We start from the raw sequence: 10,533 nt of genomic DNA, 5'->3' as shown, positions 1-10,533 counted from the left end.
ACACACTGGGGATGGGCACTCCTAGCTGGTGCTAGTGAACTCCTTGGAAACCACTCATCTGTTTAGCGTGGGTTAGGAGGATATGAACCTGGCATGGAATGTGATGCCTCATGAGGCAGGTTTACAGGCATGACCCATGGCCCATGTCTGAAGGAGTGCCCTCAGGGCCCAAGGACTCTGGGCTGTGTCCAAGACTCAGGAACCTCAGGGTCTCTTGGCCTCTGACGGTTCCAGGAGCCTACCAGACCCAATGTGTATGCACTTAGTGAAAGAGTGCTGGTGGGCCCTGAACCTTCTGTTGTCCTCTGGTCCATCCTGCTTTGCATGGTTACCTTTGGGTTCCAGTCCATCAGATGAGTTGCCAGGGCCCCGGGGTTCTGCAACCGCTTAACTGATATTCTGCCGCCCTCCATGGACAAGTCCCTGTCAGCCTTTCTGTGGCAGATAGGCCTGAAGACTAAGCCCTGCCCTTGTGTAGCTGAACCACCATCACTGAGGCAGGGACAGAAACTTCATACACAGAAGGTGTACCAGTCACGTGGAGAGTGGGGCATGCAGGCCTCCTTCAGGGAAAGGAACGTTGTGGCCAGGAACCCGAGAACCACGCCTTCAGGAGCCAAGCAGGTGTATGGGGAGAGGCTGTGGGCAAGAAGGCTTTCCTGCAGAACACCAGACCTTGGGTCATTTCTGAGCTGACCACAGGCATGGTCCAGGAAAGTAGAACAGATTGCAGATGTCACCAGGGACACTGAGGTTGTCTTTTGGGGCTCCTTGTCCCATCAGTGGTACTTAAGATACTGGAGGACTGGCTTAGCAGTTGAGCACTTGCTGCTCTTGCAGAGGAGTTCAGTTCCCAGCACCCATGTCCATCTTCATGGGAATCCAATCCAACAGCCTCTTCTGGCCTGGCACCCATACATACTGTACATACACACATACATACACATAAAAATAAATTGTTTTAAAAAAAGGAAAAGCACCCCCAAGCACGGAAGTGTGCTAATGAGCAAAAGGCATGCAGCCATGTGGGGTATGATCTTGCGGAGCTCCACTTCTCACCCATTTCTGTTAACTGGCTCTGTTTGGCCCATGCTTTGTTCCTTAGATGCTCCCAGGGAGGTTGGGTCTCCAGTGTTCCTCTGCAGACTGACTTCTTTCAAATGTTAATCTTATAATTATTTATTTATTTATTTATTTATTTAGTTAGTTAGTTAGTTAGTTAGTTAGTCTTACTGAGACAGGGTCTCCCTGTAGCCCCAGCTGTCCCGGAACTCACTATGTGGACCAAGCTGGCCTTGAACTCACAGAGATCTACCTGCCTCTGCCTCCAGAGTGCTGGGATTAAAGGCGTGTGCCACCATGCCTGGCATTTTATTTATTTTTGTATGTATATGAGTATATTGCCTGCATGTATGTAAGTGTCATGCAATGCCTGTGAATGTCAGACGAGAGTGTCGGATCCCCTAGAACTGGAGTTACCAATGGTTGTTAGCCACCATGTGGGTGCTGGGAATCCAACCTGGGTCCTCTGCAAGAGCAGCCAGTCTTAACCACTGAGCCATCTCTCCAGCCCCTCAAATGTTAATCTTGATGTGTTTTTTTAAATTCCTGGTCTCCTATCACATAGATGTTTGGAACAAGAGCTGCTTGCGGTTGGAGGCCTGTCCTTGAGACACCACCAAGAGATTAGCAGCTCATAGACACCTGTTGCATCTGTCTATCCTTAGATTTATTTTATGTCTCTTTGCCTGCCTCAGGCAAGAGCCTGAGCTTTGTACGTCAATATAGTATATGTGGTCTTCTGTGTGGATACCCTGCTAGGTGACCAGCATGGAGCAGGCGCTAAACCACTAAAGCTGACTGCTGTCAGAAATTCCACCAGGAGCTGCCACTGAAGACATCTCCTGAGACCTCACAGAGCCTCAGATTAGGCTTAGAACCTGCTTGTTCGTTCACCCATTCATTAAATGATCAGTACCAGGTGAGGTGACACACACCTTTATGCCTAGAACTTGCAGAGGCAGGCAGATCTCTGTGAGTCTGAGGCCTGCCTGGTCTACATAGCAAGTTCCAAGCCATATAGGACCACATAGTAAGACTCCATCAAAAAAGTGATTACCAAGTAGTGCCAAACCCCAGGGATACAGGAAGGAACAAACCAGAGGCAGTGCTTGCCCTGGGGGTGGGGACACAGCCCTCCTAGGCAAAGGGCATGCTCTCAGTACTGTGCAGGAAGGGGAGGTTGGACCATGGATGAGTTTCAGTGAGGTCTGAGGACAATGTGGAGTTGCCACAGGAAAGGTCAGTACTAGCCAGGCTCTGGAAGATCCAGTGTCTCTGAAGATTTAGATTAGGCCTGCCTTTGCCCTAGCAGCCTATAGACTACAACATTAGCCCCAAGCAGCTGCAGTCCAGTAGGACAAATGTTCCCAAGCTGCACACTGCACGATTGCTGAGAGAAAGGCCCCCCATTGAGGCAGCTCAAAAGGAAAAAGGTTGGCATACATGGTATGAGACTGACAAATTCTCCCTCCCAGCCAAGGCTCCTCTTTCCATTTTGTTTGTAGAGCCACATTCTGTGTTCTGGAGTTCTGCTTACCAAGTCCTGTGTGCTGGATAGCTTTAGTGTCAACTTGTGCTGGATAGCTTTAGTGTCAACTTGACACACCTGGGTTGAGGGAGCCTCAGTCGGGAATTGCCTCTACTGGACTGGCCTGTGGCCATGTCTGAGGGGCATCTTCTTGATGAGTGATGTGGGAGGGCCCAGCCCACTGTGGGTGGTGCCACCCCTGGGCAGGTGGGCCTGTGATGTATAAGAAAGCAGGCTGAGCAGGAGCCAGGGGAGCAAGCCAGTAAGCAGCATTCCTCCATGGCCTATGCTCCAGCTCCTGCCTCCAGGTTCCTGCCCTGAGTTCCTACCTTGGGCTCCTGGATGAACTGCGACCTGGGAGATGTAAGCTGAATAAACCCTTTCCTCCCCAAGTTGGTAGTGGTCAGAGTATTTTGTCACAGCAATGAAGAAACAAACTAAGATATCCTGCCTGATGGACTAGGCATTCCTGTTGTGTCTCTGAGCTCTCTGCTGGACCCAAGACCATCATGAGGGTGGGGGTTCCAGGTGCCTCTGTGTGGGTCCTTTGTAGTTTTCTGCATTCAGAGCAGATCATGTGTTCTTTCTTTTTCTTTTCTTTGTCTTTTTGAGACAGGGTCTTCCTGTAGTTCTAGCTCACCTGGAACTCACTATGTAGACCAGGCTGGCCTTGAACTCACAGAGATCCACCTGCCTCTGCCTTCCAAGTGATGGGACTAAAAGTGTGAGTCACCAGCAGTTGTGCACTGGCTACTCTTGTAGAGAACCTGGGTTCAGTTTCCAGCACCCACACAGCAGCTAACAGCCATCTGTAACTCTAGTTCTGGAGGGCCTCTGATGCCCTTCTTCTGACCTCCTTGGCACTGGATGATATGGGTGCACTTACATGCAGGCAATATACTCATACACATAAAAAATAAAAATAGCCGGGCATGGTGGCACATGCCTTTAATCCCAGCACTTGGGAGGCAGAGGCAGGCAGATCCCTGTGAGTTCAAGGCCAGCCTGGTCTACATAGTGAGTTGCAGGACAGCTGGGGCTACAGGGAGACCCTGACTCAAAAAGACCAAAAAATAAAACAAAATATTTTCTAATTAATATAAAAGTGTGAGCCACCATGCCCAGCCATGTGATCTTTTTGATGATGTGCTGCCTTCTTTTGAGCGTAAGTTTATTGGTAAACAGTAGTTATCAGATTCTGTACGCCATTAAGGGAGACGGAGAGGCCTCTATGAGGACAAATGTAACCTGCCCCAGGCTTTGGAGGCCAGAGAGAAGGGGAAGGGACAGAGGAGGATTGGTTAACCGCCTCCCGCCCCATCCCAGCCCCAGATTACACACAGGTCTCAGCTGTAGCTCTCCTCCTCCTCTTCCCCATCCTCCTCCCCTCCCTGTCCCTCTCCTCTCCACATTCTTTCTCTCTAGAGTCTCATGGTGTAGCCCAGCCTGGCCTCAAACTTGAAATTCTTTGCTCTCATCACCCCTCACCATACCGCTACTCCACTAGTGGTATAACAAGTATATGCAGTCACCCCTGGCTTCCACAGGCTGAAGAGGTGGTACCCCACTTAGGGCATTGACTGCTCTTGCAGAGGACCCCCATGGCTGCTGACAACCATCTGTAACTCCAATCCCAGTTGATCCAGAGCCCTCTTCTGGCCTCTGCAAGCACATGATGCACTTACATGCAAGCAAACACTCATATATATAAAATAAAAATAAAATTTAAAACTATAGAAGAGGCAACAGTGTTACTGTAACAGAATTTGGTAATAACCTGCAGAAACACAAGGAGAAAATCTAGGAAGGAACATGCTGAAATTAGTCACAGTAAACAACATTTGAAGTTATATACAAAGAAGGGTCCCTTCTCCCAAACCACAAAAAATACAAACATCTAGCATCCAGATGCCATAATTCAAGCCACCTTTAGAAAGCATAAACACCGTAACAGAAATATGTTGTCAAGCCAGGCATGGTGGTGTACACTTTTAACTCCAGCACTCAGGAGGGAGAGGCAGACATATCTGTGAATTTGAAGTTAGTCTGGTCTACATAGCAAGTTCTAGGTCAGCTGGGGCTGCAGGGAGACCCTGTCTCAAAAATTAAATAAATAAATATAAATATATGTTTAAAAAAAGACAAGGAGAGATGGCTGAGCAGTCAAGAGCACTGACTGCTCTTACAGAGGACCAGGGTTCAATTCCTGGCACCCACATGGCGGTATGAACCATCCTTAACTCCAGTTCTAGGGGAATCCAAAGCTCTCTTCTGACCTCTGAGGCGTTGCACAACACAGGTGCACTCACATACATGTAGGCAATACACTCATACACATAAAATAAAAATAATAAAATATTTTTTTAAAAAAAGACGAAAGAAATGTGCTGTCCACAGTACTTGAGGCTGAGGCACCAAGATCAAAGATTATCTACTGAGGGCCCTTTCTGATTCATAAACCACACTCTTTCATTGTGTCCTCTATGTTGATAGGGCAAGGCAGCTCTCTGGGGCCCTTCCACATAAGCCCTAATCCCAACCATGAAGGTTCCTGTATGAGTTCCTTTTCTGTTGCTGTGATTAAACACCATGACCCTCGCCACTTACAGAAGAGTTTATTTGGCTTGCAGTTCCAAAGGGATAAGAGTCCTTCAAGGTGAGGGGACATGGTGGCTGAGCACTCACATCTTCAAGCAGGCACAGGAAGCAGAGAGAAACAGGAAATGGGAATGAAGTTTATGAACTCTCAAATCCCACCCTCATTGATGTGTTCCTCCAGCATGGTCACACCTCCTCAAGGTTCCATGACTCTCCCCAAACAGCACCACAAACTGGGGACCAAGTGTTCAAATTCCTATAGCCTATCGGGGACACTTCACTGAAACCACCACAGTTCCCAAAGGCCCTACCTCACTACCATCATCTTGGGGGTTAAGGTTCAATATGAATTTGCAGGCTATAAGCATCCACACATAATACTTAGTCTTAGCAGGCCCCATTGTCTGCCCTCCCTTCCTCCATAGGGACAGAGCTCCCAATTTGTGATGGGTACTAGGCCCTCTGAGAAGGAGACCAGCTTCCCTATCTTCTGCAGAGAGTCTGTGATTAGGTTCCAAAGAATATCACCGTGTTCTCCATGGAGAAACAGAGGAAGGCCCTGAGCACTCCCCACCACATCCACAGATCCACAAAGGGCAAGGAAAAGTTTGAGAACTATCTAGTTCGCTTTCATATGCCGTGATAAAGCACTCACCAAACCAACTTGGGGAGGAAAGGGCTTTATTTGGCTTACAGTTCACAGTCCATCATCAAGAGAAGCCAAGGCAGGAACTCAGGGCAGGAACCTGGAGGCAGGAGCTGAAGCACAGACCATGAAGGAACCCTGCTTACTGGCTTGCTCCTCTGGCCTGTGCTCAGTCTGCTTTCTTATGCAACCCAGGACCCCCTGCTCCGGGGTGGAACAGTGTGGTGGGCCCTGTCACATCAACTCAATAATTGAGAGAATGCCCCACAAACATGGCCACAGGCCAATCCAATGGAGGAAATTCTGCAATTGAGGTTCCATCTACTTGTGTGTCAAATTGACAACTGAAGGTATTCTGCATAAGAACTATTGCAAAGTTCACCCAGAAGAATGAATGCCAAAAAAAATTAAAAATAATAATAAATGGTTGAGCCAGGCGTGGTGGCGCACACCTTTAATCCCAACACTCAGGAGGCATGGGCAGGCAGATCTCTGTGAGTTCAAGGCCAGCCTGGTCTACATAGTGAGTTCCAGGCCAGCTGGGGCTACAGGGAGACCGTATCTCAAAGAGACCAAAAAATAAGAAATTTTTCAAAAATGAATGTACCATTGCACTCATGCACCCATCAAACCTGCTCCCACTCCTCTTGGACAGGAGCCACTGGGGCTACAGGGAGACCCTGACCCAAAAAAGACAAAAACGAAAAGAAAAGAAAATAGAAGGTATAATACAATCCTACTTGATTAAGCAAACAGATCTGTAAATGTACATATATAAAATATTTATACATAATTATGCATAGCAAATACATATTTTCAAAAATATTGATGCATAGGAATTAAACCAAAGTGTTAAGAGGTTATCTCTGTGTGACAGGAATTCATTTATTTTTATTTTATTTTTTTGTCTTTTTGAGACGGTCTCCTTGTAGCCCCAGCTGTCCTGGAACTCACTATGTAGACCAGGCTGGCCTTGAACTCACAGAGATCCACCTGCCTCTGCCTCCCAAGTGCTGGGACTAAAGGCATGTGCCACCATGCCCGGTCAATTGATTTCTTTTTATATTTGTTTTCCCCTCTGTGTGTCTGTGTTTCATGTTTTTGCCTACACTGGCGTAGGGGAAGGAAATAATGCAGGTTCTGTGTTAGACACATCAAGATGAGCTGCTGCTGACAGGGTGTCGGGTGCCCTCTGGGTGGGGCTTTATCAGTCCTGGGAAGATGAAATAGATGAAGGAAACCCCCATCCCTTCCCCTGCACAAGCTGAGACCCACCTTCACAGGAATGCTTCTTAACAGGTGATACAGCCTGACTGTGCTGGGAAACCATAGGAATCTCTAAGACCATTAAAAAAAATCCAGTGGAAAATACAAGTGTCAGAAGGTTCGCAAAGAAGAAAAGAGGCCTTTGTTTTCTGCATTAAAACAAGACTCACATGTCAACTGTCTGCTGGATACTGCCTAACGCTGAGCTAAGGCTGCCAGCCAGCCTCTTCATCCCAGTTCCCTCTGAGCCTGGCGCCCCCTCCTGGGCCACACCACCCACCCTGCACCTGGTGATGGGATCTGGAGCTGCCCCCTCATGGCTGGCAGTGGTCTTGAGAGTTTGTCTGGGCTCATATGTGTGTCCTGTGGCATCGCAGGTGAAACTAGATAGAACCACAGGGACCTGGGGACAGGTGGGAGGATGGGGGTGGGGGAGGCGGATTCTAAAGGGAGATCTTAGAGAAAGTAACATTTAATAACCTGGAAATGACAGCATAGTCAGGACATACTCATCCCCCCTGAGGATGGAGTGTCCAGCATAGGGAAGCACTCAATATTGCTGTATAGGGACATTCCGGGTATGTGATAGTGTGAAAAGTCAGGATGTAAAGCTAAATGTGCAGTGTGCTGGAGTGATGGATAGATGGTCCACCAGGCAGTTCAGCTGTTAACCTACTGACCACAGTTACCTTGGGCTCGAGAACCAGGGGGCCTTTTGAATTTAAAATTTAAAACGGGGCGGGGCAGAGGCAGGCAGATCTCTGTGAGTTGGAGATGGAGACAGGCCTGGGCTACATAGTGAGTTCCAGGCCAGCTGGGGGCTACAGGAAGACCTTGTCTCAAAAATATACCCTCCCATTTAAAAAAAAAACTCCTGTACGTTTCACACGATAGAAATAATGTTACAGGGCCAAAGATGGCCAGCAAGTAAAGGCTCTTGCCTCCAAGCCTAATGACCTGAGTTCATGCTCTGGGACCCACATGGTAGAAGGGGAAATCTGACTCCATAAAGTTGTCCTGACTTCCAAACGTGTGCTGTGGTAAGTACATACCCAAACACATATACACAAATAAATGCAATAAATACTGTTGCAGTAATCAAGTACACAGGAAAATATAGGAAAAGCCCTAATACAGAACCAGCCAATGACACTCACAAAAGGCAAAATACTGCTGACAATGCTTGGGAAATCAGCGTTTGATCCCATGTCACCTGACTTCTACTTTTCTGTAGAGTTATTTTTCTAAAGTTTTATAATTAGCAAAAAATTCTGTCAATATGAAAGCAACATTTTGTTTTTGAGACAAAGTCTCGCATAACCCAGCCTGGTCTCAAACTCACAGAGATCCACCTGCCTCTGCTCCCAAGTGCTGAGATTAAAGGCGCCACCACCACGCACTGCTCCCTTAGCCTCTTCTTTCCTTCCCCTAACCCTTTCTGCCTCCTTTCCTTTCTCTCCCTTCCCTGTAGCCCAGAACGGCCTTGAGCCCATGATCCTCCTGCCCCATCCTCCCAATTGCTGGGATTACGGTTCTGAGCCAGCATTTCTACCTTTTTTTTTTTTTCTTTGGCTTTTTGAGACAGGGTCTCCCTGTAGCCCCAGCTGTCCTGGAACTATGTAGACCAGGCTGGCCTCAAACTCACAGAGATCCACCTGCCTCTGCCACCCAAGTGCTGGGATTAAAGGCATGCGCCACCACACCCAGCTTTTATTGCCTGCATGTTTGTAAGAACACCCATGTCCTACAAAGCCCATGGAGGTCAGAAGAGGGTGTCAGATCCCCTGAAACTGGAGTTATGGACAGTTGGTAGCTGCCATGTGGGTGTTGGGAATCAAACCAGGGTCTCTGCAAGAGGAGTCAGTGCTCTTAAGCACTGAGGCATATCTCCAGTCCTGGTGATACATGCTTTAGTCCCAGCTCTCCAGAGGCAGGTGGATCTCAGGTCTATATAGCAAGTTCCAGGCCAGCTGGGGCTATAGGGAGACCCTATCTCAAAATAACAACAGCAACAGTAACAACAAAAATACTGTTATATTGGGTACTGGGTTTCAGTGGGAACTTGGGACTTTCAGACTGCCACAGGCCAGATGAAGAGGACTTTCAATGCTTGGTCTTATCTTGGAGCAAGCAAAAATGTGAGAGGGACTTTGGTGTTTGGGGCAAAAAGGGCCCCCAGGTATTTAAAAAATATTTTAATCATGTGTATATGTCTGTGGTCTGTGTGTGTGGGGGGGTATATGCACATGAGTACATGAGGGAAGTGCCTGTGGAGCACAGGAGAGAGCACCAGCTGGAGTTACAGGCAGTTGTAAGCCACCTGAAGGATGTGGGTGCTGGAAACAGAATTCAGGTCCTCTGAAAGAGCAGTACATACTCTTAACCACCGAGCCATCTCTCCAGCCCTATCCAGACATTTTTTACTTTTTTCTTTTTTTTTTTTTTAGCCAAAAAGAAAATTCCCTTTATTGGAAAAAATTAATTGCTTTAAAAATTTTATGTGTAGGAGTGTTTTGCCTACATATATGTAAATGCACCCATGTCATGCAAAGCCTGAGGAGACCAGAAGAAGGCATCAGATCTCCTGGAACTGGAGTTACAGATGGTTGTTAGCCACAATGTGGGTGCTGAGAATTAAACCCAAGTTCTCTAGAAGAGCAGCCAGTGCTCTTAACTGCTGAGCCACCTCTCCAGCTCCCCTATCCAGAGATTTCTCAAAGGAGCTAGGGAGGTGTAGAAGATCCTAGTGGCCATAGGTAAAGAGACTATAGGAAAGACCAACTCCATTTGCCCTGGAGTATGCCAGGTGGGCCAGAGCCACTGGGAAGAGACACTTGGCATAACTTGATGATATAGTGGACTGGGGAGGGGGAAGAGAGAACAGTAATAACTAGCTCAGGTTTGTAAACTGAGAGGGCAAGAGGGCGAGAAAGAGAGAGAGAGAGAGAGAGAGAGAGAGAGAGAGAGAGAGAGAATATATAACACAAAGCTAAACAAACTTGCTCATGTATCTAGGATACAGCAAAACTTGTTTTAGTTCTGTTGCTGCCAAAGCCCCTGAATCACACTGTGTGAAACCTTTCCCAGGTGGTCCTGGGATAACCCTGACATGTTACTGTAGCAGCAGGAAATGAACTACAGGTACCTGAGGGGCAACCACGTGGGGAAGCTGGTCTTGCCCAGCTCCTCTCACTGAGAGCCTCAGGAGAGGAGGGTTCAGGTGCCCTCACACAGGATGAGTGTTCACCTCATCCACAGGCAGGAACCTAGTGTTTGTACCCAATTTAAATCCTGCATTAGGCTGGAAGTTTGTTAGGTTCAGTATTCCCTTAGAATACTGAAACAGGAAACACTGTGTGCAGAGTTGTCAAAGCTCATTGGACTTGGAAGATTTGAGCATTTCCCTCTTTTTAAATATTTTATTAATTTTTTA

This window comes from Nannospalax galili, unplaced genomic scaffold, assembly GCF_000622305.1.
Source record: "Nannospalax galili isolate Female #2095 unplaced genomic scaffold, S.galili_v1.0 scaffold68, whole genome shotgun sequence".
In the NCBI taxonomy this organism is placed as follows: domain Eukaryota; kingdom Metazoa; phylum Chordata; class Mammalia; order Rodentia; family Spalacidae; genus Nannospalax; species Nannospalax galili.
This window is presented reverse-complemented; position numbering follows the sequence as displayed.